This window comes from Homalodisca vitripennis, chromosome 6 (genome assembly GCF_021130785.1).
Source record: "Homalodisca vitripennis isolate AUS2020 chromosome 6, UT_GWSS_2.1, whole genome shotgun sequence".
Lineage (NCBI taxonomy): Eukaryota > Metazoa > Arthropoda > Insecta > Hemiptera > Cicadellidae > Homalodisca > Homalodisca vitripennis.
Window position 1 is genome coordinate 12,343,138 of NC_060212.1, and position 10,013 is coordinate 12,353,150.

At 32.9% G+C, this 10,013-nt stretch overlaps 1 protein-coding gene across 3 annotated transcripts in view; it reads right to left on the minus strand.

Annotated features, from left to right (window-relative positions):
* Positions 1 to 1,669, minus strand: part of LOC124364108 (alpha-tocopherol transfer protein-like) — a 45,307-nt gene extending 43,638 nt beyond the window's left edge. For all 3 annotated transcript variants that reach the window (XM_046819306.1, XM_046819305.1, XM_046819304.1), the window contains exon 1: positions 1,565 to 1,669. The gene's annotated coding sequence lies outside the window, so the exon portion shown is untranslated. The remainder of the gene's footprint in view (positions 1 to 1,564) is intronic.
* Between the last annotated feature and the right edge of the window lie 8,344 nt (positions 1,670 to 10,013).

Here is a 10,013-nt window from a genome sequence, read left to right on the forward strand (position 1 = left end):
CAGCATGGAAAATAAAGCTTTGTAAGAGTAAAAGATTTAGAAGAAATAAATTAGTTAAATAGATCAGGTAAATATATTTTGAAAATAAATTTGTACTGAAATTAGTATAGTCAATTGTACTACTTATGATCGATTTTAGGGGTTTACAATTATAGACAATTAATGTAAAACTTATTGTTATTCTTTGTGGATTTTAAATGTAACCTATGCTTAAAACCGAGATAGTGCTAGTTTTCATGATAAAATATAACCAATTCAAAAGTTTAATCTGGATCAAATTTGTACACCGCACAAGTAGGTACTGTACATATATGTATTGTACATAATCATTACATAAAAGAGCATAAATGAGACTTAATGTCACTTAAGTACTATCTAAATAACCGTGGACCAAGTGTTTCAGTACGTGAAGTGTAACTTTCTTCCAATCAGAGTTCATTCTCCTCATTAGTCGGACTGAGTCCTGTTGTATTGTAGAAATACGCAACATGTAATTCTGTAAAATCGATAGAAGAATTTCCTCAAGAAAGAAATCGATTATCAGCCGCGCTACATTCAATAGGGTCGAAACGGGAAGGTACTCAAGGGCTCGACTTTACTCCTTGAATGCAATTAAGAAAACACAATTTCGTGAGTCGGTGATATTTTAAAGGCATAATACAACATACGATGTGAGTGTATAGTATACAATTTCACATGTGGCAACTGTCCCATCCCTTCCCCATAAAAATTAAAATGAGGCAATATTCGTGATTCACGGCATTTAAATTCCTATGGTTTAAAGAAGCATGTTTAAGAAAAGTGTAAGCTTGGATAACATTGCAACATTTCAGTTTTGTAACACTTTGACTATCAATCGGCGCAGTGTGATCTCTGGCAGCAAAAGTGTTACAATTAATAAACGAACTAAAAACAATTCAATATAATAGGAAGATGGCCTTAAATTGCTTTCAATTTAATATTACCCAATCTCCTATTTTAATTATTATCTGTAACTATTTTCTGTACCTCTAAAAATAACCTACTTTCAGGATATGCATAATTTATAACCTTAATTACTTAAACCGTGCCTTAAGGACAGCCATCGAGAGTATTTTCTCGATGTAAAATCGATACTCCAGTGACCCGAATGTAAAGCCCGCCATCACTAACCTCAACAACGTTTTCATGCATATCTGTTACTGAATAATGAATGAAAACTGGAACTAATATATATTTATTATTCCTAAAAAATTACTTTTATTAGATTACATAGTTTAAACTTTAAAGATATGTGTCCGTCAATCGAATAATCCTTTTAATCAAACGTCATCGGTGGTCAAAAATGTCCGTTGTGATGAATTTATTACAGCGATTTAATCAAACAGGTCTCATAGCTTCACAAAATTTTCTTCTTAACCCTATTTTATTGTTGTATACGTATTTAATTTGACACTATTTTTGAATTTTTACTATGATATATAAAAATTGGCACTATGAAATTCAATTGTCATAATTTCTATTTTAAAATATGATTGTACTTATATTTCTTTAAGCGATTATTGTACATAACGGAAAAGCCTACCTGTTTATGTCCAGTCCATGTCAGGAACAGGTGTCAAAAGTCTAGGTTCCGCAGTCTATCGACTCAAGAGACTATGTCGCCATTTTTGCCGCGAACTGATCAATATCAACAACAGAGCCGTCTGCTGGAAGAACCGCCAACTAGCTTGGCAAGTGGAAATGTAGAGACCGATTGGTAGCGCTTTCAGGAATATTCCGATGAAAGACAGTTTTGATATCCAAATAGGTTGCAACAAATGATGATTGTCCCGCATAACGACAAAAAGCGAGTAGGCTAATGGTTCTGCTTCTTATGGCGGTATCCAGAATTAGAATTTCGGGAAGATTTAAATTCATAACCTCATATTTTATGAGGGGGGTATAAGTCGACCTTTTTTATATCACGTCACAAAGTGTTTATAAATGCGAACCAAAATTTCCAGGAACCAAAATTTACATTAAACAATATCACTTATCTTACCGTATTATATGTCCTATTTTGCTTTTCCTGGCATGTGTTTGAGGTTCTATTTGTTAATTTTTAGCTCAAAAATCTTATTTTTCAACAATTTCCTCTTCCTCTAGAGATTGATTCATAAAGCAACGACTAAACAAACGAGTTAAAAGTTTCTGTCATTTACCATCGTTATGTGTTAAATTACATTCGAGGATTGGACAGTTGAGAATGGGAATTGAACGTAAGTACGCATTTGGCCGTACGTTTTGGTTCATTTATAAATTTTGGTACATTTCCACGAAATTCAAAATTGTTTTCAAATTCCTTGCCCTATTTCTCCATATACTGGCAATAATTATTTATAATAATTAATATTTATACTTCATTGCATTTTGCACATATATCCATATAATCATTCATCATCGTGTATTTCCATAATTAAGTACACATGCGACACTTTTTTACATAATGAAATAGTAGTAGACTGTGTGAAGTACTTCCGGAATTTAAAGTGTCCTTGTTTGGAGTATTGAGTTTTATGCAACTGGCACATAGGAATCCTACAATATCATATAATTTAACAAACTAACATTTGCTATGTCTTACCGAAGAAAATAGTGGATAGTATCAGCAGGTGTAAGACATAATTTACTTATCCAATTTACGACGGTGTGCAGCGCTTACTAAGGACTGGCCAGCTGGGACCAACCCTTTTAGTGCTTTTTTACTTGAGCTCTTTCACTTTCTTCGAAGTTCTTTGTACTTATTGTGTGTATTTATTTGTAAAGCCATTGGAATATATAAGGCTAAAATTGTATTTCCAATTCACTCTTCTGGAATTGTTTTTAAAACGTACTCTAAAACAATATATAACTTAAAATCCGCCAGACGCATGGATGTCCCCTACCATTTATTACCTGCACAGCGCGGCACCAGAGCTACCATCCTTGATCCGTCAAAATTAGAGGCAGAAGGAAGTCAGCAATTCGAGTCACTAAATGCCTACCCTAACCACTGCATTTGGTAAGAGTATTTTATTTTCAAATCTTGGATTATTTCAGATTGAATACAAAGAGATGTGTTATTAAATTAAAACTTCATTAAAAGTCGGCAAAAATATTTTTATAGCAAAATATTTTGAAAACAATTCTGAAAAGAATCGGTTGAAGAATTGATCCATGAGTTACTCCATAGGGGTTGATAAAGTTACTACAATTTGCATTGATATTTCGTTTGCAAATTTTATACATTCTGCTCTATTACTTAGATATGATAAAAGCCGATTATGCGGCATGCAACGAATACAACAAGACACTAACCTTACTGTGCTGCAATGTCTTATAATACAGCACACAATGAATTACCTTTGAAAGGTCAAAGAAGGTTTTGAGCATTCATTTCGTCTCGTCTACCTACAACTAGGAAACCTAAGAGGTTCGATAACGTATAAATCGTTTACGTATTTTTCCTGTACCCAAACAGTGGTGCAGTCATAACTTTATAGCAAATTAGGAAACTTAAAAATCTCATTGGATTAGTTGTAAATCTTTTGATTTTGAGAGAAAGAATCGCAATCAAAGGATAATTCTCCGTTTCCAGACACTGGTTTTATTTGAATACTAGTGTGAGAATGAATGAGAGGCTTAGTTTTGTCAGTGATGCCGTTTACATGACCAAATTTTAGTAAATCAATAATGTGACGTTCACGTTAGAAGGTTTTAATTATAGATGTCCTTTTGTCGCACATATCGTACCCGACTCATCAAAAGAGGCAACGCCATAGATTAAACCGGATTATTCCGGATTGCAGCGGTTTACTGGAAAATGTATCACAGTAGAATTGAGATCTGTTAAAAAAAAAAAATCACTTCAAGGGAACCTTCATTTCAAATTACATTAGTTTTTATTTAACATTTGCTTACTGATAAATCTTTTCATATTGTAAAGTTATTAATAGTTTTCAGGCTTTTTCTGAACATTTTTGCAGTCCTCTAATGTTTGAGTAATGCCATAAATATTACCAGCATTTATAACTATTCTATAAATTATACTGTGTGATAAAAGGTTTCCAGTTTTCTTTCTTGATATTGATGTATAGTGAGATATACGGTTCGAGTTTCTTCCAGAGGATAATATTTTATAGGTGATTCAGGTATTGTTTTTACATATTCGTGTTTACTTTCGTTTTTAAAAGGATAAAAACGTTCAAATGGAATCTCATAATAGTATGGAATACTTTTAATATTAAACGTTTACACTTGTAATCGTTCAAGAACTACATTTTATACGCTTCATCACATTAATCTTTCTTAAATATTTTGAACATTAAGAACTATTCTCAATTTGGCAGTCGTTGGTTCAATGTCAGACACTTGTTGTCTGACCCTGACTTAAATGTGCAATTTGGTCAAGCCGCCGACGATCAAAAGAGACAGATATTCGCCAAGTTGGTGACGACAATGTTTATAGCTGTCCTCGATATCTTTGTTACTTGTGTCAGCGTGTTCAAATACCAATATAATGCAAAATATGGTAGAGTATCACAGTCCCTTGATTACAGGGTCAGGTTTCGCTAACACTTAGTGTTAAAAATCACTAATGATAATGTGTCAAAATTGAATTTACGCCAGTAAATTGACGAGGAAAAGCTTTCCAAATATGTTAAAGCAGCCGATATGACTAACGCATTCAAATTATCAGATTTTTCATTTCGATTGGAAATAAGATGAATTAGAATAGATTTAAAGTCCAAAATTTCTGCAACTAATTACCTATGAGCAGCTGACATTGATTGAACAGTCATCAATCATTGATTACCACTTCTTTACATCGTTCTCGGATCAATAAATCAATCAGTTAATTCACTATTTCAATATTTAAAAATCGGTTGTTTACCCTTCAATCAAGACAGATTTGCAATTTCTATTGAACCTTCATATGTTCTTGTTAGCGAGGGTCGTCAAAAGTATAAAGGCAAGAGTAAATTTGTATTGTATAAAAATGGAGCTGATGCTTCAGTAAAATTTGTTCTTCTAAGAAAATATCAATCACCAGTCATGATAATTCAATAATTTAAATTTTATTTTTGATGATGGAAGAATTGTGACTGAAAGAAACAGGAATTTTTTGGACATTTTTCATTGTTCAGTGATGCAAGAATTAAGTGACAGTAAGTTTCGAGATAACCAGTCTGATCCCTTCATCAAGTGGGTAAATGAACTAAAGCTTTAACTTCTATCTAGATTAAAGCAAAAAAAGTCATACATTGTGTGTCAACTCCATGCACACTATCCCTAAACATATCCTTAATCCAAACAAAACGATAAATAGTTTAGCACTGATCGACCAATCATTGAAAACTGTCAAATTATGCACTTCACCAAACTCTGGTATTATTTGTTTATTATATTGTATCAGATCGTTTTGAACTTCTTCGCCACCTTTCTTTGGATCTCTTCAGACGAACATGACTCCAGATTCCAGGAATAAAGTCTGTGACAGCGTCATCTTATTCTGCACTAGGAGGAGCTAAGCAAAAAATTTCAATTTTACATACTTCTTACTGAAATGTTTTTCAAAACTCATGATAATCAATATATTATCCCCTGAGTTTTTTGAATATTTTGCAAAACTTTTACAACCCTAAAAAGGTTTGTGGGAATTTAAGACATGTTTTAATGAATTAGGAAAGTTGTACAAGTTATTGTATGTACCTATTTTATCGCAAAGTTTTTTTTGCGATAGATAAATAACTCGATAAATATAATAGTTTCTTTACATCTCGCAATACCTGTACTGTCTCAAGTAAATTTTAAAACGCGTATCTAAATTAAAAAATAATTTTGGCATATTTTATAATATGATATTTTAAAATTTCTACTTTTAGTTTTTTTTCTTTTAACTTGTACTCAATATAATACCCAACACGAATCTATGCAAAACGTATTTGTATGTAGTAGTACAAATAAGTGCATACACAAGTTTTATTTAAAGCGATGCATTTAGGCTAAAAATAATGCAAATAGAAGTGAACAACAATATCCAAGAAATCTGAGAGGAAAGGGAACAGAGCATTATGCCACTTTTCAATAATTTCCCAATTTAAATTGAGCAGATTTTTTCCCCCAGTACTGTAGGAAATAAATAAATAGCCAAAGCATTGACAAATGGGGAAATAATAATACTCTACTATAATAACAGACGTAATTTAATATAACTCTTTTACAAAATAAGCTTACGCCATTTAATATGTACAGTTTAATACATAATCACCTTTAAAATATTCGTTCATTTCCTTCTAATATGTATGAGTCCTTTTACAAGTTCGTAAATAGTTTCTTACATGTACACAATATTAACTTAAAGTACTTATGTAAAATATGGAACAATAGTTCGTATTTATCTGTTCATTATTTATTTATACAATTTGTATTTACAAATATTAAAATCGTATAATCTATTAAGGTTACTTTATAAATAACGATATGTTGTTTCAGAGTCCACTTATTCGGCTGTTTTGTAGCCGTACTGCTTCCATTCTGAAACATAAACGCTTAAATGAACTAGGAGAGTTATGTTTTATATACACTATTACTAATCATATCATTACGCATAGTGTAGCATAACATTGCAAAAAATGTATAATGAACAAAGTTTACAATATAATAATAATATTTATTTATAACATTATATTAATAATCAAATATAATATTTGCGTGATTTAAATACACCTTAATGTTTCATTGAAAAGTTCTGTCTAAGTAGCCTAAGAGGAAATTATTCCAGACAAGTGAAATAGTAAAGGAGTAGTGAAGGAGGGAGAAAAATCTTAATATTCTCAACTCCAAGCTCTAAAGGATTAGAGCAGCGAGGTTGACAGTAACAACAAACGTCCAAACTGGATTCCTTAGATGTTGAAACAGCAAGCGTAGTGAAGGAGGGAGAAAAATCTTAATATTCTCAACTCCAAGTTCTAAAGGATTAGAGCAGCGAGGTTGACAGTAACAACAAACGTCCAAACTGGATTCCTTGGATTTTGAAACAGCAAGCTTAGTAAATGAGAGAGAAAAATCTTAATATTCTCAACTCCAAGTTCTAAAGGATTAGAGCAGCGAGGTTGACAGTAACAACAAACGTCCAAACTGGATTCCTTGGATTTTGAAACAGCAAGCGTAGTAAAGGAGAGAGAGAGGATCTCGGAGTGTACTCTGCAATAAGTCTGAAGAGACTGCAAAACACATAATACTGGACTGTGAGAGACTAGCAAGGAGAAGGGCTCTTTCGGTGAAAACAACCAGGCGACGAACCAGATGCTAGTATCGAAAAGCTTCTTAGCCTAATTAAGGGCACGAAGATAGGCTTACCCCTCTAACATCAAAGTGGCACACAATAAGCTCAGGTTGACGTGTGAGGATCTATGAATCCACAATATCCCAAAGGAAAAGGAGAGAGAAAAATCTTAATATTCTCAACTCCAAGTTCTAAAGGATTAGAGCAGCGAGGTTGACAGTAATAACAAACGTCCAAACTGGATTCCTTAGATTTTGAAACAGCAAGCGTAGTGAAGGAGGGAGAAAAATCTTAATATTCTCAACTCCAAGTTCTAAAGGATTAGAGCAGCGAGGTTGACAGTTACAACAAACGTCCAAACTGGATTCCTTGAATGTTGAAACAGCAAGCGTAGTAAAGGAGGGAGAAAAATCTTAATATTCTCAACTCCAAGTTCTAAAGGATAACAGGATTTCGGACATTTTCCATCGCTTTATATTACAAAGGGTATAATACAAAGTCTCGAGGAATAGAGTCTATTTTCTTCATCAGGTAAATACGTTATCATTTCAAAACTTCCATCGTCAATAACAAACTTTAAATAAATAATTGATTCCCCAAGTACTGTTTTCTAAAAATGTTAACGTTGGATTTTCCCAATGATCATTGATCATGGAATTTTATAACCTAGAATAAATCAGTTTCAGTTAGTCTCAGATCATTTAAGATTAAATTTCTCAGACGAAATGTAAACTGGTTAGGTTAGGTTGGGATGGGTTGGGCTGGGTTGGGTTGGGTTGGGTTTGGTTAGATTAGGTTAGGTTGTATTGGGTTAGTTATGTTAGGTTAGGTTTTTCTTCTTCCAATGTGACTTCACTCAAATTGTCCCCGCAGCTCTCCTTTTGATGGATGTTTAATGAGTTGTCGGCAGAAGGTAGTTCCTTATGTATCTCTCGAGGTGAAATGCGAGATAAGGATTTCGGCGTTATAAGCAAATAATTACTGCTGCTTATCAATGTTACTAGTATAGCAGACGGAGAACATAGTATATTTACTCTCTACTAGGATAGAGTAATATCGAAATACATGTAGTATACATGTGTCCCCATTCTCGGTCATTTCACACCTATAGTCATATGAATTACAGACTCTAACTTGACAGTTTTCTTCATCTGTTCACTTTAAACAGCACTCTGTTCTTTTAAGTAGAAGTTTAAAAGTAATTACTAACACTTTCTTATCTATTTTTCATTCGAATTTTCCATTTTTAAATAAATTTCCAAATTTAGTAGGGGGAATTATTAAAATACCTAATTAAATGTGAATATCACCTCGAGAAGATAAAATACTCTCTTTTAGTTGCGTACATATAACTTGGTTTTGGATGGAATGGATCTGCTTGAAGAGCATACCACACGGGTGGCATGGGGTAAATCAGGTTTATTTCAATTTAAATATATCTAGTTCAAAGCAATATTTTTAAGTAATATATTCCAAAATAGTTGGATTGTTTAAAACTTGGACTTAACGTTTAAGTAATTGAAACTGGTTGATATGAGATTATAAAATTTCGTGGTTAATGGTCATGACAAGTCATTTCACCAATACTCACCCTTGAACTTGTGCTCGTTGATGCGGACGTAGGTCCTTGTGGCTCTGTTGTTGAAGGGTAGCCGCTGTCCACCCCAGTCACAAGGCAGGTTGGCGGGATCGATGTATTTGTGCAGCGAGTCCATGTCTTTCCCGTGCAGGAATATCTATGGAACAATTTATATCTTTTTTAGAAACATGTGTATAATTTAGGGATAAGGTTCTGCAGATAAATACTAAGGGTAGCTATGGTGAGAAAGCTTGATTCAACGAGAATGTTGAGTTTAGTTCTTCCAGTTCACCTTCCTCTTAGTGTACCTTTTTTATATGTACACCTGATGAGACAATGAGGATACCTCTTCACCTGAATTACACTATATTTTGTAGTTTAGTGTCCCTGATGTCGAAACTATGTAAAAAGTTCATTTTTAGCTTCTTCGTCGCAGACTTTTTGTGGATCTTTCTATACGAAAATGACTACAGATTCCAGGAGTCAAGTCTGTTACACCATCAAATTCCAGACGCTGCACTAAGAGGAAGGTGAACTGGAAGAACTAAACTTAACAATCACATTATTAAAGGTTTCGAAAGGTACACAAGAGTTTTTGAAGGCCACTTTTATTAAGTAACATATATAAGCAAAGACATTTATAGAGTACGACCATTTTAATCTACATAAAAGTTGTACAGAATGCAATAGATATAGCCTAGCCTACAGTATTTTTTTACATATAAATTTAAGTGGTTATTGTACTCGTCCCTTTAAAATTAATCTTAGTAAATTTGTTGGAAAGGTGTTGCTTATATTTTACTTTAATTTCCTAATAAAACTGTTACTAGTTTATTTTACCCTCTCCTCCACTAAATGTTTACTCTCTAAGGAAACGTTTTTGTACTCTACGATACGACTTCCATTATTAATTGTACTATTATTTAACAGTATATCGGTGTTGGTAATAGGATATGCCCTTGGTTTGGTTTATTACATTCCGCATGCAAAGCTTCTTGTTAAAATGGTTAAACCGTTGGAATGTTAATAAATTAACTAATTAATTGGATTTTGGGCGAGATTCATAAATAACGTTATATTACTTTTTATTTTATTATAATTTTAAAACTATTTATAAGGATTTACGTATTTTTACCGAAATGCAGA